Raw genomic sequence first — 25,101 nt, 5'->3', positions numbered from 1 at the left:
ATGAAAATACCCAGTCTGCCCTACAAAATGGAACACTCTCAAGACTGCTGTGAGAAAATGAAGACAGCATCAAAGAGATTACATTTATCTACACATTATAGTAAGAAGAGGATTGAGATTTCCAGGGTAAAGGAATGGAGCTCCGACGCTCAGGGCATCAGGAGGAAGGGAAAGGGATTCTAGTTACATGGAGACAGATGGAGAGCTCAAGAGAAAGATCAGAAAGAGGAAACACTTCCGTTGGAGGTTAGATGGTAAACACACATGCACACGCACACACATACAATTAAGGGAATAAGTGTCAACTCTTAATTACAAGTTTTTTTATTACAGCAGGCTGTTATGTAAATCTCATCACTATCTCCTCAAACTTTTGCTATTCCATCGGCAAATGGTGAAAAAATTAGCGAAAAGACTTGCCTTCCCCCGCAACATCTGGGCCAAGGAGCAGGGAGAAGTCCTTCCAGGTACCACGCAGTGCATGTCCTGAGTTCAACTAGATTAGGAAATAAAGCCAGAAGAACTTGGGCGTTTTACTGATACTAAGGGGAAGGCACAATTAATGTCTTTAAGATCTCACAGCATTTAAAGATATAAATATATTTCAAAGGACAGTATGACTAAAGCAAAATACTCATTTATGTGAGTTTTGCAAGACTCTTAAAGGAAGATAGGGATAAGCCTATGTGCAGTCTTAGAGCAATGATAATAAAAATAATTCTCTAGAGGAAAGTCAATATGGTAGATTTGGACTTTTATTTCAGCACTTATTACCTGTGTGATTTCCAAGAGCTCATGTAACCTTTCTGTGTCTCACTACTTCTCTGTCAAATAAATAAAGGAATAGACTGCACACCACAAAACTAGTAAAGCATTTAGCAAACCACCAAGTATGATAGGTTTCACAAATACTCATTGTGATCTAAACATGCTTATTTCTAAGAATAAAGTCAGATGACATATATGAAACTGCTTTGGTTAAGTGTAGGAGATATACTTTTGTTTTTGTTGGTTATTATAATATAAAAATATTTTAAATAAAAAAATGAAATAAAATTCCTGTTTGGTCCTAAAACTCAGAAAATAATTCTCTGTCAGGCTTCCACAGGGTGAAGTGTTTCAGATAGGTCAGAAGCAGCTGTCGGCTGTCTCCAGTGGAGGAATCACAGGTAGGTGAGCACTTACGACGTATTTAGCACAAGGATAAAAAAGTCCTCTACCTCACTTCTCAGCCCTCAACCTGAGTAGTATTCTTGGAGGAGAAGCCCCATGTGGTCTCTAGGTTTTAGATGTACCTATTTACTAATAATGATAATAGTTAATATAATTTCTAAAATTAATACTAGAGAAATCTCTTAAATGTGCTTTCAGCTCTACCGTTAAACATACTCATTAATGATCATTTTGTTTATTCTGTATTTTAATATAATTATAACTCATAACATTCTATGAATTAGTATTTTTGTCAAAGTTAACCCACTGATGTATACAAATAGAGGCTAACAAAAAGACCTATTTACAAAGCTATTTATTGACTTAAATGAGCACATTGAAGGAAATGTTTTCCTCTGCCATAATTCTATTACACCACAAATTACATCAAAAGAGATCCTGAGAAGCCTGGACAGGTGATATTGAGCAATGATTGGTGATGAAAGAAAGCACGGTCTTAGGAAGGAACCATGCCACCTGCACAGAGTACCAGTTCCTTTCCCCCAGTAGCAGCCCAGCCTCTCCATGTGCCTGGGATTAAGGAGTCACCCATCAGGCCAGCTGCCATTTCCCACCTCCCTCTCCAGCTCTGTTCTTTCATCACAACCTGCTTTGTGAAGCTTCAGACACAGGTTGAGTTCCCTGTCCAGAGTGGCTTTAAAGATTAACATTTGGTTTGGAAAACATTGCCACAATACAGCATCTCTACATTGGATTTGTTAGTGATGGTTACTTCTTTCACAGAGGTTCTCAATGTGATCAGATCTAGAGGACCAGAGACTGGATTTAAATGCCACTATGCCATGAAAGACAACATATTTAATTAACAAACGCTTTAAGAGCATATACCAGATAATAGAGATAAGGTGTAAAAATGTAAACAAAAGTATTTGCTCTCAAGATTATGCAATGGAGGACAAGGCTCACAAGGAAGCAACTCTAAAAGTATAATGCAGTGCCCGGAGCGTTATAAAAGGGGCATGCAAAAAGTTCTTTGTGTTTTAATTTACCAACTTCTGTAACTTGATTAAACCATGAAAAAACTTAAAACTTACACATTTTAGATCTATTTTATAATCCGGTCTGCCTTCATGAGCACTGCTCCCAGGGATTGGTGCTTGCTGATCAATTTCTTGACTTTGCAGGACTGAAAATGTCTTTTCTGTTGCCATCACATTTAAGGACATGTTAATATGCAAAAATCTTAGTTCCCACTTTATCGTTTTAACAGTTTTATAGATGTCTCTTTATTGCTTTCTGGTTTTGACTGCTAAAGTGGATAAATTCAGATTTACTCTGTTTTTATCTTCTTTGAAAATGATATTTTTCTACTTGGCAGCAAGAATCTTCTTATTATTGCTTTAAAAACATACTAGGGGATATCTTATATGCTAGTTTCTACTTAATGCTTGTTTCTTGCCCTCAAGAGTCTTTCTAGTTCGGGAAGATTTTCTTCTGTTACATAATTTATCTATTGATTCTAATTCCTTAACCTCCTCCCAGGTCAGCTTTTGCAGTCTTTCCATGACCTGAGTTTCATGTCATTCTGTGTCTTCTGGTAAGTTTACCTTCTGAAACATCCCTTTAGCATCCTGAATATGTTTTTAGAATTCATCTTTTGATAGATTTTTAGTAACATTGATTCTGCTTTATTTCATATACAATAAAAATCTTTTTATTTCACCCATATTTTACTACAGTTTTAAGGACTATCAATTATTTTTTTTATCTAATCTACGATTAAAAGAAAGATCTCTTACCCTGATATTTTTTCTTTTATGTAAATATACATATATTTTAAAGTAGATTTTATTCAGAATCCAAGAATCTTTATTGTTATTTGTTCTAATAATTTGTTGAAAAAAGAAAATTAACCTTTATTTTCAAAGTGTGGTATATCAATGGGGGGTCTGTAAAAAATAGTGTAATCTTAGATGCCTACCAGACCTACTGAATAACCTATATTTCAACAAGAGCTCCAGCTAATACACAAATTAATATTTGAAAAAAACCCTTGTTCAGAGGAAATATGTACCTGGTTGTTAGGTTCATCTAAATTAGCTGTGATATCAGAGTAGATGCCAACTCCTAAGCCAGGTTGTGACAGGTATTTAAGTTTCTGTCCCTGAGATGTGAACGGGGGAAAACATGCTTGTCACACTCTAATATGACCAAAGTCAGTCTGTGTGTGATCCCGTCCACAAGCTGACTTACATATTTATTTAATCATCTATTATGGTTTCTTCCCTAAAGCACAGATTACAACAGACAAGGTAATCAAATGCTGAACATAGAGAGGCCACCCCCTGCGGGGTCTGCCAGGGAATGCTGCTCGCAGGAGAGCAGGGAGGCAGATGGTTTTGGAAGGGCTTACCTCCATCCTGGCAGGTGTCGGGAATGTGGGCCAATTAATGTTCATTGTTTTATTTTGTTTTATCTCTAAAAGTTCAATTAATTAGATGTCACTGCCAGTACTGTCAGTGTAGAATAAAGATGATAGTTATGTGCAAGCTGAATTGGGGTATTTATAATGGTTCTTTCTGCTTGTCATCCTACTTCTCAAATTGTTTTATAAGTATATCAGGAGATGTTATAGGCAGATGGTTCTAAACCCAATGGTTCACTCTGCCATTTCCCCAGATTTCCACCATTGCAGGAAAAGCAAAAACTAGTTAAAATTTCAAACACATTAGACCAATATAAGCTTTTCATTTTTTAGAATAAAAGAATATATTTTATAATTTTACATACAATTACTTCTCTCCTTTGTTTACTCAGGAAACATTTAACAGATACCAGCATAAGCCCTGGTGATGTCATAGATAAAGCTTCTGCCCTCTTACATATTATAATGTAGCAAAAGTATTCAGATACTGTGAAAATAATCACATAGATGGTAATAAATCATAAAGATCTAGAGATTGTTAGGTAATTGTATATGTCTATGTTCAGGAGAAAGATGTTGACATTTAATAAAGGTACTCAAAGGAGCCTTTAATTAAAAAGTGAGTTGCCACAGAGACTTGAAGAATTTGAAAGAAAGATTCTTGCAAATGTCTAAAGAAAGGGCTGGCCCGCAGAGGCACACCACTGCACAGTAGGGAGGTCAAATATTTTACTTTGAAGAATTCATAGAAGACAGAAGATCCAAATATTATCTGTCTGTTGAAATCAGATACCAAGTCCCTTTGTTAGTAGCTCTGAAACACCTTTTATGTCTCCTGTCCACCCTACTGCCATTTTCCTTTTTGATTCAGACCTCCCATATCTTGCTAGGATCTTTGCTCCTTTATGATCTTCTCGTTTTTAGTCACATGCTAACCAGGTCCATTATCAGGCAAAAAGGTATCTGTGCCACCTCTCAGCAGGAACTCCCCTAAAATCAGCCACATAGAGAAAACTAGCATGGAGAGCCTTCCCCCACTCATTCACAAAAGTAATTTCAAATGCATTTGATGCTTAAACTTAAGAAGCAAATCTTTAAAACTTTTGACATTGAGTGGTGGGTACAAAATGCATTATACCAATGATGTATCATAGAATTATACACTTGAAACCTATGTAGCCTTATTAACCAATGTCACCTCGATAAATTAAAAAAAACCCCACCATTTTAAGGAAAATTGAGCAGAAGTATCCATGACCACAGACTACTGTTACTTTTCTTAAGCAAGACACATAGAATAAGGACAGAGTTTAACAACTCTGACTACACTACAATTAAGAACTTCAGTTTATCAAAAGTAATCAATATAATAAGCCATAAACTTGGAAATTAATTTTCAACACATATAATTAACAAAAGAATTAGTAGCCAGAAAAGCACAAAGAGGGCTTTCAGAGTGTTACTAATGTTCTAATTTGTTAAACTGGGTATGTGGGAACCCAGTATTGCTTTTTGTCATATTTCACACACATCTGATTTGTATTCCTTAAATAAGTAATATAGAGTATTTTATAATTTAAAAAGAAGGGGAAGGAGTATTAGAAATAGAAAATATGGACATCAGAGAAATGATGCCGTGAGGGGTGCTCCCGACATCTCCTCCTGAAATTTGAACAAATTCAACAACTAGAAACAGAAAAACAATCTCAGAAGCATCTGATATACACACAGCAGACAAAGGTATGATTAGGTAAAAAGGTGGCTGAATATATAATCCACTCTGAAGGAGATAAGACTGAGAACAGAGTATTCTGCTTCCTCACTGATCTGAGGAAGGGCTGCTTTTGCCTGGAACCAAGAGAAACAGAGATTTGGGGCAGAGGGAAGAAGCTGGGATAGAGTGGATGATCAAGCAGAGGAGAGAGTGTGCTGGCTTGGCCTGAGATCACGGACGTGGGGCTAGCACAGGCAGCAGGCTCTGATGGAGGTAGATGGAGCGGGTTGCCCGCGGAGGCCGGTATCAGAGCAGCTTTAGGCTTTGTGCACTCCCAGTCTGTGATCATGAGCAGTGTGTGAGTGGCTCCACCTAGCACCTCTGACTTGGGCGTGTGCATTCGCGGGTGGAGGGGCTAGGCCAGAGATTGTCAGCAGTGAACTTCTTTGTGGTCTGTAGCCAGTGTTTCTGTGTGGTCTGGGCTCTCCTACCAACAGCATGGGAAATGCACAAGAGCCAGGATCCCTAGGCCTGGACTTGTCCGGGCGGGGTGCCTCCACCATCCGATACAGGTTACAAAGCACATTCCTGTGGAGCAGACTTCTGAGTGCACTGTATAATCATAGGGGCTAGGCTGCGGGCTTCCAAACAGGGCACAAGGGAGAAAAGCCTGTAGAGATTAGATCCGTGGAGCACTGAGGTGTACTAGATATGCCTGGGGGCCCTTAGAAAGGTGCCTGATCAGCAATCGTCTCCCTGCCCTGCCTGCTTTTGCTGGCAGCTCTGGTTAACACAGCCTTACCCAGAAATGTGCTATGAGCACTGCTGGAAGGACTTGGCAGCTCTTAGAGCCTATTGCTCTGCAAGCAGTGGCTGGGGCAACTTCACAGCTAAGCCCCCAGGCTGCTAGCTCAGGAAGAAGTGATGTGGGGAGAGACACCTGGAAAACTAACTGACATTCCCATTGTTGGAGCCTGAAAACCCTAACAAGCCCCAGCTACCAATGAGACTTAGGCCCAGCCTATGTCATCGACATAGCGACACATCAGCAAATCTCAACTCAAGAGTGCCACAGGGGCAAAACCTGTAGTACAATGCCACCTGCTGAAAAGAAAAACAAAACAAAACACAAAACCCTACCTCTCGAAACCAGAAAAAAATTACATTTTTTATTTCTTTTTTTCATTTTTTTATTTTTTTTTATCTTTTTTTCCACTTTGGTCATTTTATCTTCTTTTCATCTTATTCTTTCCTTTTCATTTTAACTTCATTATTCATAGGTGTTACATTTTTCATTCTTGATTCTTGTTTTTTTATGAAGTTTACGTTTCAAAAACCTTAACCTTTATTTATTTATTTTTATTTTTTTCTCTTACTTTTTCTCTCATTCGATCATCATTTCTCAACAAATTATTTAATTCTGGATTCATATTTTTTGTGGCATTTTGTATTTTTTACTTCATTTTTTAATCTCTGTGTTATTTTCCCCCAGCTCTGACTCCCTGTTCTATGTAGTTTTTGTTCCACTTATCATAATAGAATTTTAATTTTTTCACTGTATTTTTCCAATTTTTATTTTATTTTTTAAATTATTTCTTATTAAGTGTTATTAACAATACTACTTTCAAATGCCATTAAGGAAAAAGAAATTAAATATCATGGATACAAAATACAGAGATGTAGCTCAAATAGATGATGAAAAATCTTTAGAAAAAAATTTCAATTGCTTGGAAACTTTGGAGTTAAATGACAGAGAATTAAAAATTAAAGTCCTAAAAATACTCAGAGAAATACAATAAAGCATGGGAAGACAATTTAGAGAGCTCAAAAAACAATTCAATGGACAAAAAGAATATATCACCAAGGAAATTGAAACTATGAAAAAGAATCAAACAGAGATGAAAAACTGAATACATAAACTGAAAAACAAGGTAACAAGCTTACCTAATAAAACAGGTCAGATAGAGGAGAGAAGTAATAACAGAAGAGAGAAGTAGTGACATAGAAGACAGGCAACTAGAGACACTACAGAGAGGAGAGAGATTTACAATTTAAAAAAAATGAGAAAGCCCTACAAGAATTGTCTGACTCCATCAGAAAGAGCAACATAAGAATAATGGGTATATCAGAAGGAAAGGAGAGAGAAAATGGAATGGAGAACATATTTAAATAAATAATAGATGAGAACTTCTCAAGCCTGTGGAAAGAATTAGAGCCTCAAATCCAAGAAGCAAACAGAACACCAAGATACCTTAACCCAAACAGACCTACTCCAAGGCATATCATAATGATATTATCACAAACCAATGACAAAGAAAAAAATCCTCAAGGCAGCCAGGGAAAAGAAGAATACAACATATAAAGGAAGGCCCATTACGTTTTCATCAGATTTCTAAGCAGAAACTCTATAAGCCAGAAGAAAGTGGACCATAATATTTTTTTTCAAGTTGGGGGAGATTTATTTATTCACTTGTCACGGAAATATCATATAACAAAGATAATGGTGGCAGAAAGTAGAAAGAGCATGATGAATTCTCCTGGGAGTACTATGAATGGTTACCCAGCGATGAACTTTGGAAGTTGAATAGGCATTTGCCAGACAGCAAATAAGGGAAAGAACATTAGGGAAATGAGAGCAGTATATTCAAAACCAAACATAGGAGACACACAGTTGTCACTCACAGTGGTATAAGAATATATGACCAGGTGCCTGAATTTGAATCCTGCCACTTACTACTGTGTGACCTTGAGCTACTTTCTTGACTTTTCTGTGCCTCTGTAATTTTATCTTTTTTAAATTAATTTTAATGGGATGACATTGACAAATCAGGGTACATATGTTCAGAGAAAACATCTCTACGTTATTTTGACATTTGATTATGCTACATTCCCATCACCCAAAGTCCAATTGTCTTCTGTCACCTTCTAACTGGTTTTCTTTGTGCCCCTCCTCTCCCCCAACCCTTTCCCTCTCTTGTCCCTACCCCGTAACCCCCACACTCTTGTCCATATCTCTGAGTCTCATTTTTATGTCCCACCTATGTATGGAATCATATAGTTCTTAGTTTTTTCTGATTTACGTATTTCGCTCAGTATAATGTTATCAAGGTCCATCCATGTTGTTGTAAATGATCCGATGTCATCATTTCTTATGGCTGAGTAGTATTCCATAGTATATATGTACCAAAGCTTTTTTAACCCACTTGTCCACTGATGGACACTTGACGCAGAGGAATTTCCAGCCAAGAATACTATATCCATCAAAGTTATCCTTTAAATACAAAAAGGAAATAAAAAAAAACTCACAGATACAGAGAAGAGAAGAAAATTTATCACCAGAAAACTCCCACTTCAGGAAATACTAAAGGGGGTTATCCGGCAAGATATAAAGAAAGAAAAACAATATTATAATTAAAACTTCATCAAGATCACAATAAAAACAAGATTAATTTGTGACAACAGAAACAGAAAAGGGGAGAGGACAAAGATTAACAGTAGCAAAAGAGAATGGAGTACAGAAGCACTCATGAGATAATGTACTACGATGAATATGATATGTATCCTTTTTATTACTCAATGGTAACCACCCCTGAAAAAACCAACACAGAAACACATGACTTAAAAAAAGAAGAAAAAGGCCCTGGCCGGTTGGCTCGGTGGTAGAGCGTCGGCCTGGCGTGCAGAAGTCCTGGGTTCGATTCCCGGCCAGGGCACATAGGAGAAGCACCCATCTGCTTCTACACCTCTCCCCCCCTCCTTCCTCTCTGTCTCTCTCTTCCCCTCCCGCAGCAAGGCTCCATTGGAGCAGAGATGGCCTGGGGGCTGGGGATGGCTCCTCGGCCTCTGCCCCAGGTGCTAGAGTGGCTCTGGTGGGTAGAGCGTTGCCCCCTGGTGGGCGTGCCGGGTGGATCCCGGTCGGGCGCATGTGGGAGTCTGTCTGACTGTCTCTCCCTGTCTCCAGCTCAAGAAGAATACAAAAAAAAAAAAAAGAAGAAGAAGAAGAAGAAACAGAGGAAAGAAGTATGGAATACAGCCAAACAAAAACAAATGACAGAAAAACAAAAGAGAAGAATCAAACAAGATACAAAACTAACAGAAAGCAATATATAAAATGGCAACAGAAAACCCTCAAGTGTCAATAATTACATGAAATGAAAATAAATTGAACTCACCAATAAAAAGACACAGAGTAGCAGAATGGATTAAAAAAGAAAATCCAACTGTATGCTGCCTACAGGAAACACATCTAAGCTACAAGGATAAAAACAAATTCAAAGTGAAAGGTTGGAAAATGATTCTCCAAGCAAAAAACATCCAAAGAAAAGCAGGTGTAGCCATACTCATATCTAACAATGCTGACTACAAGACAGAAAAGGTAATCAAAGACAAAGATGGTCATTTCATAATGATAAAGGGGACATTGAATCAAGAAGACATAACATTTCTTAATATATATGCACCAATCCAAGGAGCACCAAAGTATATAAGACATTTACTAACTTATCTAAAAATAAAAGTCAACAAAAATACGATCATATTTGGAGACCTCAATACACCGCTGATGGCTCAAGATTGTTCATCCAAACAGAAAATTAATAAAGAAATATTGGCCTTAATCAAAACATTAGAACAATTGGATATGACAGACATCTACAGGACATTTCATCCCAAAATGCCAGAGTATATATTTTTCTCCAGTGTACATGGAACATTCTCAAGAATTGACCATATGTGGCTATTCTCAAGGATTGGCTACAAAACTAACATCAACAGATTCAGAAAGATTGTAATTATACCAAGCATATTCTCTGACCATAAAGCTTTTAAACTAGAATTCAACTGTGTAAAAGAAGTAAACAAACCCACAAAAATGTGGAAATTAAACAGCATACTTCTAAAAAATGAGTGATCAAAGAAGATATAAAAGCAGAGATCAAAAAATAAATAGAAACAAAAATGACAATATGACATATCAGAATCTCTGGGATAAAACAAAAGCAGTAATAAGAGGAAAGTTCATATCACTACAGGCCTATATGAACAAACAGGAGAGAGCCAAAAGAACTTAACATCACATCTTAAGGAACTAGAAAAAGGAGAACAAAGGCAACCCAAAACCAGCAGAAGAAAGGAGATAATAAAAATCAGAGCAGAAATAAATGAAATAGAAAACAGAAAACTATAGAAAAAAATCAATAAAACAAGGAGCTGGTTATTTGAAAAGATCAACAAAATTGACAAACTCTTGGCAAGACTCACTAAGGAAAAAAGAGAAAGGACTCATATAAACAAAATCCAAAATGAAAGAGGAGAAATCACCACAGATATCATAGATATACAAAGAATTATTGTAGAATACTCAAAAATATCTCAACATAGTAAAGGCCATTTATGACAAACCATCAGATAATATCATATTAAATGGCATAAAACTGAGAACTTTTCCTCTAAAATCAGGAACAAGACAAGGCTGCCCACTCTCTCCACTTTTATTCAACGTAGTGCTGGAAGTTCTAGCCAGAGCAATCAGACAAGAGAAAGAAATAAAAGGCATTCATATTGGGAAAAAAGAAGTAAAGGTTTCACTTCTTGCAGATGATATGATCTTGTAAATCTAAAACCCCAAAGACTCCACAAAAAGACTATTAGAAACAATAAATCAATACAGTAAGGTCGCAGGATACAAAATTAATATACAGAAGTCTATTGCCTTTCTTTATGCCAACAATGAAACGTCAGAAAATTAACTAAAATAATCCCTTTTATGGTCACAACAACAACAACAAAAAATACCTAGGAATAAACATAACAAAGAATGTAAAGGACCTATATAATAAAAACTACAAAGCATTGTTAAGGGAAATCAAAGAAGATACAATGAAATGGAAAAATATTCTTTGTTCTTAGATAGAAAGAATAAATATAGTCAAAATGACCATATTCCCCAAAGCAATATACAAATTTAATGCAATTCCTATTAAAATTTTAATGTTATTTTTTAAAAAAAAAAATAGAACAAAATATCATCAGACTTATACAAAACTACAAAAAATGATGAATAGCCAAAGTAATGTTAAGAAAAAAGAACAAAACTGGGGGCATTACAATACTTGACTTCAAATTATATTATAGAGTCATGATAATCAAAACAGCATGGTATTGGCAGAAAACAGACACTCAGACCAATGGAACAGAATAGAGAGCCCAGAAATAAAACCACATATATATGTTCAAATCATCTTTGATAAAAGAGCCAAAAAACACACAATGGAGAAAAGAAAGTCTCTTCAATAAATGATGCTGGGAAAACTGAAGAGCCACATGCAAAAGAATGAAACTCGACTACAGTTTGTCCCCTTGTACTAAAATTAATTCAAAGTGGATCAAAGACCTAAATATAAGACCTGAAACAATAAATGACATAGAAGAAAACATAGGTACTAAACTCATGGACCTTGGCCATAAAGAGTATTTTATAAATTTGACTCCAAAGGCAAGGGAAGTGAAGGCAAAAATAAATGAATAGGACTACATCAGACTAAGAAGCTTTTGCGCAGCAAAAGAAACTGACAACAAAACAAACAGCCAACTGAATGGGAGATGATTATTTTCAAAGAACAGCACAGATAAGGGCCTAATATCCAAAATATACACAGAACTCAAAAAACTCAACAATAAATAAATAATTCAATAAAAAATGGGAAGAGGACATGAAAAGACACTTCTCTCAGGAAGAAATATGAAAAGATGCCAACAGATATATGAAAAGATGCTCATCTTCATTAGCTATTAGAGAAATGTAAATCAAAACTACAATGAGATACCACCTCACACCTGTTAGATTAGCTATTATCAACATGACAGGTAATAACAAGTGTTGGAGAGGCTGTGGAGAAAAAAGAACCCTCATCCACTGTTGGTAGGAATGTAAAGTAGTATAACCATTATGGAAGAAAGTATGGTGGTTCCTCAAAAAATTAAAAATAGAACTACCATATGACCCAGCAATCCCTCTACCCCTCAAACTCAAAAACATTGGTACGCAAAGACACATGCAGCCCTATGTTCATTGCAGCATTGTTCACAGTGGCCAAGACATGGAAACAACCAAAAAACCCTTTAAAAGATGACTGGATAAAGAAGTGATACATATATACTATGGAATACTACTCAGCCATAAGGAATGATGACATCGGATCATTTACAATAACATGGATGAACCTTGATAACATTATACTGAGTGAAATAAGTAAATCAGAAAAAACTAAGAGTTGTATGATTCCATACATAGGTGAGACACAAAATTGAGACTCATGGACATGGACAAGAGTGTGGTGGTTACCATGGGGAGGGGAAGGAAGAAGAGGAAGGGCGTGAGGGGAGGAGAGGGGCATAAAGAAAACCAGATGGAAGGTGACGGAAGACAATTTGACTTTGGGTGATGGGTATGCGACATAATCAAATGTCAAAATAATCTGGAGATGTTTTCTCTGAATCTATATACTCTAATTGATCAATGTCAACTCATTAAAATTGTCTAAATAAAATTTAAAAAACAACATTGTTAAACGGAAAAAAAAGAAATAGAAAATATTAGATTAAAATAACAGATGTTGTACTTTTTGTTAAAGCACTGTGAAGTTCGCCATTTTTCTTCCTCATACACAAAATTGAAATAGAGGATTAGAAACGACATGTACAATCACTAACACAAGGCTTGGCACATGGCAAGCACTTAGTAAATAGAAAATGTTATGGGGGGAGGGTTCTTTGATGGTTTCTCATGGCTTGTCCCCTCTTTGCATAGCATATGTATCGTCTTGAACTGGCCTCAGCCAGCCTGTCCAGCTTCCTCTCCCACTGTCGCCTCTCTTCCTTACTCCTCCGGCCACATGCCATTATTCTTCATTTCTCTGCCTTCAGCAGTAAGCCTATTTATCTGCCATAATTCCTCAAATCTCAAGCCAAACCACATTGATACTGTGAGGCAGGCATCATTGTAGTGCTGACTTTCCATGGAGTGGTTTAGTGTTTATACATGTCTTGCTACAGTATTGTCAACTATCAATATATGAGGGCAGGGACTATGCCATATTTTCTTCATTGTATCACCAGAAACATGTAAAATAAAACAATAAATAAATATCTATTAAATGATAGAGTCATAATTTTGAGATAGTTCCCTAAATTCTGGGTGGGTTTAAAAGTATTAAATTTATTAATCATGACTAAGTAAAAGTTTTGTTGCAGAAAAACTAATAAGGAAGTATCTTTTCAAAAAAGGAAATTTAGCCCTGGCCGATTGGCTCAGTAGTAGAATGTTGGCCTGGCATGTGGATGTCCTGTGTTTGAGTCCCAGTAAGGACACACAGGAGAAACAATCGTCTGTTTCTCCTCCCTTCCCTATCCCATCCCTCTCCCACAGTCATGGCTTGATTGGTTCAAGTGCATTGGCCCCAGGTGATGAGGATGGCTCTGTGGAACCTCTGCCTCAAGCATGAAAAATAGCTCAGTTGTGAGCATGGCCTCAGGTGGGCAGAGCATCCGCACAGATGGGGTTGCTGGGTGATTCCAGTCGGGGCACATGCGGGAGTCTGTCTCTGTATCTTCCTTCCTATCAACTTGGGAAAAAGAAAAAAAGAAATATAGTTTAATTGTAAATATTTTCTTACTCTAAGGCTACCTAAAAAATAAAAACATATATCTATATAATCGTCTATGAAGAATATACATATCTATAATAATCCTAAGAATATCATATAACTGAAACAAACACCAAATAAATATATATTTAATTATTTAATGTCATGTTGGCCACCGAAAATACTAAGTAAGCCTTAATGGCAAAATGGAATGAGTCAATTTCTTTACTGATTTAAATCAATATGGATATTTTTTTCCCTGGGACATTTATAAAAAATGATCCTAGTATATCTGGTCTTGTATCATTCAGATGTAAGTTTGTCATTTCCAGTGAAAATAGGAAGTCTGTTTTATAAGGTAGAAAGCACTAAAATAAAAATAGAAACTCTAAAATATTTATTCAAAAACTACTTAATATTTTGCTTTTTTATACTAGATATTCACAAATACACATGCTCAAAGGGTGTATATATATATATATATGATCAATTACTTGAGGTGCATAAAATTGAATTGCATATCTGTGCAGAATTCATACATTAACTCAAAAATGTTCTATATTTGCAACACAAACAGGGAAACACCAGCTACATTTTTATCTTAGAATGAAGGGAGTCTATTTGCTGGAAAAATTTGTAATAGATATTAGAAGATGAAGAAGTAAAGGAATTGTCTATGAGAAGACCATATTTAAGTAAACAAAGAAGAAGAATTTGAATAAGTACCATGGAATCCCAGGATCTTATTACAAAAATTAGTTGTGTTTAGTAAAGAAATAAAACATAAATTTGTTAAAAGTGTGCTACATTATTGTCTTTGCAATCATATAAGAAAAAAAGTAAGAAATAGGAAAAGAGGGGGTAAAACCACTATCCTTCAGTGGTATATTGTATAATCAGTACTTCTCAGTATTTCAAGTGATTCATCAGGGAAGTTTTAAAAAAATCAAGATTCTGTGCAGTTTGGTATGGAGTGGCCCTTCAGAGTTTGTATCTGTAACAACCTTCGGGGCAATGCTGATCTTGCTGGCCTTGGACCATAGTGTAAGTTCCAAGGATGGAAAACACTAGGTTGCAGTCCTTTGGATTTGTGTTCAAAACCTAGCTTTGCTTCATATAATTCTGTCACTTGAATGCACGGCAGACTCTGAGCCTCAGTTAGTAGATGTGTCCACCCAGTTGCTGTGAGGTGTTAGAGTAATGTTAGCAAATCTTTAGGCACAACAGTCTGTATCAAATGACTGTCAGTTCCCTTCACCAAATGCTTGAAACTTCATTTGTTCAAACTGAGGTTATTGAGAATGTAATTATTATATCTCAAGTGTAATGAAAATAAACAGGTCAAGGTGCCACCAAAATCAGTCAAAAAATTAGATGTCATTTATTTTTGTAACATTTCTGTTTCATGTGCTCTGACAGACGTCTTGTTTATAAGCTGAATGTGATGAGAGGGAAATACATTGTTGGAAAGGTAGTGCAAACATTTGGAAAAGCAAGAGGTTAAAACACATTTTGATATGGTGACTTTCCTCCCATGAAATTTTTGTCTGATAACCAATTAGAGTTTTGGCAGCAGTGTTCTAGAGAGCTGTAATTCCATCAAATTAAAGGAGGGAAGTGTTGAAGAAAAAAAAGAAACTTGAGTCTTTCAAATGTATGTAGAAAATGAGTAGAAATACTTCAAAAATAAAATGATCAGCCTGTATGCCATATAGGAATCGAAAATGTGGTAAGCAAATAGTGCCTTACAGGTTATCTCCCTGATGCATTCAACCTTTCTATGACACATTCTATCGGATACAATTATGAGTAAATAAAAAGGAACAGAAAAAATGTCCAATTTTGTGCCCTGGTCCCAGAACCCCCATCAGACTGTCATTGACATCATTTGTCACTAGGTTTCTGTTTGCTGTTCCTAACTTATTCCCCTTCCTCCTCCTGTTTAGTTACTGTGGGTTTATGAATGGATGGCACATGACAACTCCAAAGGAACACCTGAAAATTTGCACCTTTTCTAAAAGGAGCACTTTGAGAAATCTTTACTGATCATTAGGTTTGGATTTAGATGGAGCCTCTTTAGTGGCATTTCTTATAGCCATTGTGGGCACCCTGGGAAGAAGCCTGACTCACTGTTCACGACCCTGTCTACCCTCTACCAACATGTGATTTCACAATGAACTCAGGAATATGTGTCTCCAGCATGAAATTTTAAAAAACAGCAAAACTTAATTTAAGACTCCATCATAGAGTCCAATCATAAAAATAAAAACTAATGGCATCTTATCTAAATATTCACACAACCTGGCATAATTCCAGGCCTCAACTGTCATCACCGTAGTTGGAAATAGTAGTAAATCATGTTTATAAAAGGAAGTGGCTATGAGCCCTCTTGAGGGTCTCAGATCTCCTTGAGTCTCCTGTCACATTGATGATTTCCTGTGATGCCACCTGGTTTCTGGAGAACATAACAGGACCCAACCAGTCTCCCTGTAATGCTAAAGAAATACTGCTCTATCAATGGAATGAAATAAAGTTCTATTTTTTAAAAAAAATGTTTTAAAGAAATCATCAAAGAAATTAGTAATAAGATTACATACTATAGGGTCATTCTCCCTACAGCCACCTTTGCCCCTTACTCTTACTGGATATTCCAGGAGGTGTTTGAGAATAAAGATCATAGCAATAGCAGCAACATACTGAAACATTTATATCCAAACTCAGAAGTCCTTGGAGCCAGCCTGTGCCCACTTGCAGATGGTCTCCTGAATTCAGAATCTTTAGTCTAGAAGGAAATGTGGGGACCATGCAGCTACCTCTGTAACTGATTTGCCCAAGTCAGAAGCTCATCAGACGCATCTCCATGGAGTCCACACCAGCTCAAGATGGTACCACCTTTTACAAGTTCTAATATATTAGCTTTTTAATTGGTGTGTCTACTTCTATTCTCTAGATACTACCATACCTTTCAACACATTGCACACCAGTCTGAGAAGACCTATATGATCCATCAACGGAAAATCTCCTTCAAGCCAATCTGCTTCTCACTCACCACCCTCCAAACACATTTTCCTTCAGTCCATTCCTAGGACAGGCTAATCTCTTTCCCACAACCAGTGCAGATAGAAGTGATTCCTTCTACTACCAGCTTCCCCCAAGTGCTCCCGTTACTGGGCTTTCTCATGCTTGCTATCTCGGCTTGCACATCATGGGACATGAGTCACCATCAGAACTCCTGTGTTCTGTCCCACAGTTTCTAGTTATTTAATCCACAGTGCTAATGAATCTTGACTGCATTTTAGATATCACTAGAGTTTTCTAACCCTTGCAGAACTTCAAGGTATTCTCCTAAGACATAGCTCCAGCTGCCCAGTCCCACCTCTGAGCTCAGAGACATCAGAACCAACAAGCAGTGTCACCTCCTCAGAAACACATGCATCACTTTTTCTAAACCAGTGGTAGTCAACCTGGTCCCTACCACCCACTAGTGGTCATTCCAGCTTTCATGGTGGGTAGTAGTGGAGCAACCAAAGTATAAATAAAAAGATAGATTTAACTATAGTAAGTTGTTTTATAAAGATTTATTCTACCAAACTTAGCAAAATCCGACATAAAGTACTTGGTAAATAATTATTATTATATGCTTTAACTTGCTGTAACTCTGCTTTATAAATTTTGTAAAGTTACTTCCCTACTTTATTCCATTACTGTGGAACCGGTGGGAGGTTAGAAAATTTTACTACTAACAGAGATACAAAAGTGGGTGGTAGTTATTAAAAGGTTGACTACTCCTGTTCTAAACTAACAAATACTAAAAATGCCAATCTTCCCTTTGTGTCCCCCCAAATACAACAAAATATACATAGGATAGCTGCTTCCTGTAGTTGCTACCTCTGTGATAATTCAAGATTCTTTTCCTTTTGTTTTGTCTTTCTCATTACATAATTACATGTGTTATATACTTTATATATAGTTAACAATTCTTTATAATAAATATTTTTTAAAAACTAATGAGCTTTCTGTCTCCTAATTGGGTTTGATTCATACAATAAGGATCTACAATATGAAGATTCAATTCAAGGTGAATTAAAGATCTAAATGTAAAAGGCAAAAATTTTAAATTTTTGAAGGTAATATCAAAGTATATTTTCAGAAATTCATGGTAGAAATAGATTTCTTATACCAGTCACAAAAAGCACAAACTAAAGGAAAAAAATGAAAATATAAGTTAATCCATAATTAAATTTCTTTCATCATAAACCAAGTGAAAGTAGCAATCATAGATTGGAAAGCTATTCCCAACATGCACATACACAACATACACAGACACACACACACAAACACAAATATATACACAATAAATATTTGAATATAAAAAGAAGTGCTATTAATCAATAAGGAAAAACAGCACTCAAACAATAAAAAACAGGCCTGACCAGGCGGTGGCATAGTGGATAGAGCATCAGACTGGGATGCGGAGGACTCAGGTTCGAGACCCTGAGGTCGCCAACTTGAGCGTGGGCTCATTTGGCTTAAGCAAAAAGCTCACCAGCTTGGGCCCAAGGTCGTTGGCTCGAGCAAGGGGTTACTCGGTCTGCTGAAGGCCCGTGATTAAGGCACATATGAGAAAGCAATCAATGAACAACTAAGGTGTCCAAAAAAAACTGATAATTGATGCTTCTCATCTCTCTCCATTCCTGTCTGTCTGCCCCTATCTATCCCTCTCTCTGACTCTCTCTCTGTCTCTGTAAAAAATAAAATAAATAAAATAAAATAAATAAATAAAATGGGGAAATCCAGATGGCCATAACACATAAGAAAATATGGCGTGGGAAATACAAATTAAATTTAACTCAAGATACACTTACGTATGTCAATGCAGCAAAATTTAAAAGTCCAAAATACAACCTATTGTTAAAGATACAATAAAATCAACACATCAACTGCTGTGATTTTTTTTTTGGTAAAAGCTGTGGCATTGCCTGGCACAGCTGGATATTCACATATCCTTCAATTCAGCCAATCAATGTCTATTTGTAGACTCTGGAGAAGCCACATGTGTGGCAGAGCATCTATGCAGGACTTGAACAGTTTTCTCCTTTAAGTTCTTAGTTCTTGCTTTATGACCTGCAATAGCAGAAGAACACTTTCTCTGCCTATAGAGTCCTCTCCCCTTCAAGTGTTGTGTAAAATGCTGAAAATAAAACCTGAAATTTACCTGTAAACTTACTGGAAATCAGTGGAAGATTCATTACAACACAGTATTCCAGTTAATTATAATTTATTTGCAAAGTATTTTGAGAAACAGAAAACTATTCAAGAATCTTTGCTGTGCTTAAGATAAAAATACCATTAGTTACTTTGAGAGATTTCCTGGGTATTTTTACATATGATTTCTTTTCCCACCCCTGGGAAAGAAGTCATCATGAATTCAAATTGCAATCAATTCAAGCAACACTGTTTTCTTCACTTGATGTGCTTCAATTATTTCATGTGTTTAATCCATTTATCTCTGTTGTAAAGAGAGAGACATAAGGAGTGAAGAAACAGCTCAGGTAAATTCTTAGCCAGATGGATCAGAAAGGATTTGAACATAAAAATAGCAATGAAAACAAACCTCAGACACAGCAGATGATATATCACAATTTGCAAATTAAGTATACTAGTAAATGATTGACCTTGGGAATGTCAAGTACTCTCAGTTATAAAATTGCTTAAATGTAGGAAGTGTCACTCAAAGGAAGTTTTCTCATGCTCTACTTCTAAAACATTCCAAGGGCCTAATAACATACATTTTTCTATTTCATTGTTTATATATTTAGATAATCCTTATTCTATGAGAATGCATCTTAAAAAAAATTCTATAAGGCCATAATAAAATAAATATAACCATCACTCATGCATTCTAAAATGGAAAGGGAAGATTTGTATTTTAATTTTTTTTTTATTTGAGGTAATTCTCAATACAATACTATTAGTAATAATAAAACACAACGTTAACACCTATTTTTAAGACACTGGCTAAATGTGACACAGATGTTATTTTATATAATCCTCATAGCAGCATTATAGAGTAAGGTGAAATATTTCATTTTTTATAGATGAAGAAACTGAGGTCAAGAAAAGTGCAGCTACTTGTTTAACTTTACATTGGTTGGAGGGGGAGTAAGAAGTCAAACCCAGGCCTGTTTGCCCCAAACAAACTCTTTTTGCTCTAAATATACCTTCAGCCTCTTCAATTCTGTGTCTAGTGCCAGCCAAGGCAGCATCAGATGTTGGGAATGGAACCTGGAATTTTTTCACGGCGCTCCTTTTTACCAAGAATATAAACTAGAGGGGGAAATTGCAAAAAAGTAAAATAATTGCTAAATCTATGTGTGTGCAGTGTGCCTTGGGCACAGTGAAGAAAAGAATGTGCTGTTTGAGAGGGAATGAGCCAGGGAATGTTCACAGAGGAGTGACTGGATCTTGATCTGAAAGGCGAAGGAATTTACAAAGCTGAGAACAAGGAAGTGTACAGAAAAGAAAAGCAAAAACAGAAATGGAGCAAAGACTTGTAGAGGCAAGAGTAAAAGACTTAGTGGAGGAGCAGTTAGCATTTTTACTTCAATTGCCTTCACATTTAAAGGAAAAGATGTTGAAAGAGGGCCATAGAACTCAGAATGAAGAATATGACTTAAAAAGAATGACCCTTTGATAACAGATGTCCATGGGGAGGAGAGTAGGGAGGCTGGGTGAAAAAGGCAAAGGGATTAAGTAATACAAATTGATAATTGCAGAATAGCCAGAGATGCAAATTGCAGCATAAGGAATATAGTCAATAATGATGAGATAAGTGGGTATGGGGCCAGGTAGGTGCTTGGAGCAGTGAGGGGACTACTCAGTAGAGTACATGGTCTTCTGGCCACTTTGCTATACATCAGAAACTTGGGAACCCATATTGTCAAAACTGCAGAAGGATATTGAATGTAAACTGTGTTTGAAAAATAAATTAAGAAAGAAGAATGTCTGATAATACCAGCTAGTGAAAGCAATAGTCTAAATGCGGATTCATTAATGAACCACTGCATTTACAAAGACTCCAAAACTCTCCATACTCAAACTGTGGTCTTGCAGCATTATCATCACCTGGAACTTTGGAAATTCAGAACCTCCAGCCTCAACCCCGCCCTACAGAAACTGAAGCTTCATTATCACAAAGTCATCAGAGGATTTGGCTGCACATCACATTTAGAATACCACTGACTGTATAAAAACAGAGACTTCTGGGGATTCCAAGATGGCAGCAGAGTAGGCAGACATACAAACTGCCACCTCCCAGAACCAAATGATTAAAAATTAATTTAAGAAGAAACATCATGAAAAGCCAACTTTAGACTAAAAGAACAGAACTCGAAAACCAAGGAGCACAGAATAAACTACACCGAGACTGGTAGAAAGTTTGGGGATGTGGTGGGGGCTCCCCTGCTCCCAGGAGCAAGGGGCAGCTGAGTGTCCAGAGGGACTCTCACTGCAGGAAGAGAGACCCTGAGAGGTGGAGATCCTCAGCCCCAGGACTGGAGCCCCAGCCTAGAGATCCAGAAACTAGAAGAGACAACCTGACTGCAATGAGTGGGGAAAACAGCAGGATTTCTATATATGGGAAACAGCTTGTGAAAAAGTAGATGCAGCCTTAAAGGGCCAACAGAAAAAATCTAACTCACAGCCACTTACCTGGGCTCCAGGGATGAGGAGAGCCGAGAGGACTGGTCTTGCATGAGGAGAGTGAGAGATCGTAGCACAGCGACACAAACAGTGATGAGGAGAATACCTGTGCTGAGTCATTATCCAATACTGAGGTAGCCATATGCAGGGGAAGGGCCACTCAATCCATCCAGCATGAGCCTAGCATAAGGCCAATTGACCCACCTCCAGAAACTTCTCCAGATCCTCAGTGTGAAAAGCCATTCAGAAAAAAGGAAGTAAAGGGGGGGGCAGTGACTCAGGTTTCCAGGGGGAACTAAGCTACAACTCCCCTTTCTGATATGTAGAATGCACCCCACCCCTGGAGAGTAGCTGGGCAGAACACACCTTCTGGTTCTCAAAGGTCACAACCACCGCATTCCTGTGGACTCACATGGAAAAAAAAAGGCCTGGATAGTTTCAACTAGATATGCCCAATATCCTCCCATCCTAATCACAGAAGTTCCCTGCTGGGCTCAGCAAACAAATAGCAGAGAAATTAAGACTTTTATGTGGCTCACGTTGTTAGGGAAAATTGAAATCCAAGCAACCAGAAGAGGCTGAGGGATTAAGCCCTGGAGGAGGAGCCACATTCCGTGTACCAACCTCAGCTGCCTAACTCAACAAGCTTGCAATCCGCACATAGAAAAAATGAAAAGACAGAGAAATAGAATACAAATGAATCAACAAGAGAAATCACCAGAAAAAGAACTAAATGAGATGGAAGTAAGCAAATTACCAGATGCAGAGTTTAAAATAATGATTGTTACAATGCTTAACGATCTTAGAACTACAATAAATGGACATAAGGAGCACCTAAATAAATAAATAGCAAGCATCAAAAAGGACATTGAACTCACAAAAAAAAATCAATCAGAATAAAAAAGAATCAATATCAGAAATGAAGACTACACTAGAAAAAATCAACAGCAGGCTGGATGAAGCAGAGGATCAATCAGCAACTTAGAGGACAAGATAAATAAAAACACAGAAACTGAGCAGCAAAAACAAAAGAGGCTCAAAAAGTCTGAGGAAACTATAAGAGAACTCTGTGACAAAATGAAGAGAAATAACATCCATATCATAGGGATTCCTGAAGGAGAAGAGAAAGAACAAGGAATAGACAATCTGTTAAAAAAAATCAGAGCTGCAAACTTTCCTAAATTGATGAAGGAAAAAGTCACACAAGTTCAAGAAGCACAGAGAGTCCCGGTAAAGAGGAATCCAAAGAGGCCTACATCAAGACACATCATAATTAAAATACCAAAGTTAAGAGATAAAGAAAAAATATGAAAAGCTTCAAGACAAAATACATCAATTACTAATAGAGGAGCCCCCATAAGGATGACATCTGACTTTTCAACAAAAACATCTGAGGCCAGAAGGGAATGGCAAGAAATATTCAAAGTAATGCAAAACAAGAGCCTACAACCAAGACTTCCTTATCCAGCAAGATTATCATTTAAATTTGAAGGAGAAATAAAAAGCTTCCCAGACAAAAAAAAAAAAAAAAAAAAGTTCAAGGAATTCATTACAACCAAACCAGTACTGCAAGAAACATTAAGGGGCCTGCTCTAAAAAGAGCAAAGTAAAAAAAAAAAAAATTAAGAAAAAGAGTATTGTACATTTAAAGAATAATATGGAAATAAAAAACTACATATCAATAATAACCAATGTAAATGGATTAAACATTCAATCAAAAGACATAGGATAGCTGCATGGATAAGAAAACAGAACCCATACATATGCTGTCTACAAGAGACCCACCTCAAAACAAAAGATACACATAGAATGAGAATAAAGAAATGGAAAAAAAAAAACATTTCACACCAAAGTAAAGAAAAAAAAAAGCTGGGGAAGCAATACTAATATCTGATAAAATAAACTTTAAAACAAAGGCTAAAAAAGATTACTACATAATGATAAAAGGAGCATTACAACAGAAAGATATAATATATATGCAGCTAATATAGGAGCACCTAAATATATAAAAGAGATTTTAATGAAGAAAAAGGGTGAGATCAACAGCAATACTATAAAAGTAGGGGATTTTAATACCCCACTAACATCAATAGATAGAATCTCCAGAGAGAAAATTAACAAAGAAACAGCAGCTTTAAATGACACACTAGATCAACTGGGTTTAATAGATATCTTCAGAACCTTTCAACCCAAAGCAGCACAATATACATCCTTTTCAAGTGTTCATGGTACATTGTTTAGGATAGACCACATGTTAGGTGAAAAAATGAGTCTCAATAAATTTAAGAAGACTGAAATCATATCAAGCATCTTCTCTGATCACAACAGCATAAAACAAGAATCAAGTACAACAGAAAAACTGAAAAACATTCAAACACTTGGAGACTAAATAGCATGTTATTAAATAATGAATGGATTAAAAATGAGATCAAGGGAGAAATAAAAAACTTCCTTGAAACAAATGAAAATAAACATACAACAACTCAAAATTTATGGGACACAGCAAAAGCAGTCCTGAGAGGAAAGTTCATAGCATTACAGGCATACCTTAAGAAGGAAGAAAAAGCTCATGTTAACAAATTAATCCTGCACCTAAGATAACTAGAAAAAGAACAGCAAGTAAAGCCCAGAAGTAGTAGAAGGAAGAAAATAATAAAAATCAGAGAGGAAATAAATGACATAGAGGCAAAGAAAAAAAATACAGAAGATCAATGAAACCAAGAGCTGGTTCTTTGAAAATGGAAACAAGATTGATGAACTTTTAACCAGATTCAGCAAGAAAAAAAAAAAGAGAGGATTCAAATGAATAAAATTAGAAATGAGAGTGGAGAAGTAACAACTGACAGAGAAGAAATACAAAGGATTGTAAGAAAATACGATGAAAAACTGTATGCCAATAAATTAGACAACCTAGATGACATGGACAAATTCAAGACTATACTTTCAGGGATCATTTCTATAGTTTGTTACTAGAGAGGTTTCTCCAATCATGTCGAGTACCCGAAACCATGAGGAGGAGTTACAGTGTTCTATCCCAAGTGTGAAGTCGGCTCTTGGTGTTGCTTGTGCAACGGCCTTTTGCCATTGATGATCGTCTTCTCTTCCTTTGGGAGAGTAAGAGGGAGAGAATGCAGTCTGAGTGGAAAAACATGGACAAATTCCTTGAAACATATAATCCTTCAAAAATTAATCTGAAGAATCAGAAAACCTGAACAGATCAAATGAGTTTGAAACAGTTATTAAAAACTCCCAACAAACAAAAGTCCTGGGCCAGATGGCTTCACAGGCTAAATCTACCAAATATTCAAAGAAGAACTAACTCCTATCCTTTTCAAGCTATTTCAAAAAATTCAAGAGGAGGAAGACTTCCAAGCTCCATTTATGAGGCAAGCATAATACTGATTCCAAAACCAGGCGAAGACACTACAAAGAAAGAAAACTATAGA

The 25,101-nt window shown here is 36.5% G+C and overlaps 1 protein-coding gene and 1 non-coding gene across 5 annotated transcripts in view; one reads left to right on the top strand and one right to left on the bottom strand.

Moving 5' to 3' along the window:
* The window catches only part of NRG3 (neuregulin 3), a 1,278,837-nt gene that overhangs the window by 217,741 nt on the left and 1,035,995 nt on the right, over window positions 1–25,101 (bottom strand). The gene's annotated exons all lie outside the window — the stretch shown is intronic.
* LOC136313719 (small nucleolar RNA U3) lies at window positions 24,587–24,799 on the top strand. The gene has a single exon (XR_010727174.1). It is a non-coding gene; the product is annotated as a small nucleolar RNA U3 (small nucleolar RNA).

This window comes from Saccopteryx bilineata, chromosome 9, assembly GCF_036850765.1.
Source record: "Saccopteryx bilineata isolate mSacBil1 chromosome 9, mSacBil1_pri_phased_curated, whole genome shotgun sequence".
NCBI lineage: Eukaryota > Metazoa > Chordata > Mammalia > Chiroptera > Emballonuridae > Saccopteryx > Saccopteryx bilineata.
The sequence above is the reverse complement of the archived record's forward strand: the minus strand, read 5'-3'. Positions and strand labels throughout refer to the sequence as shown.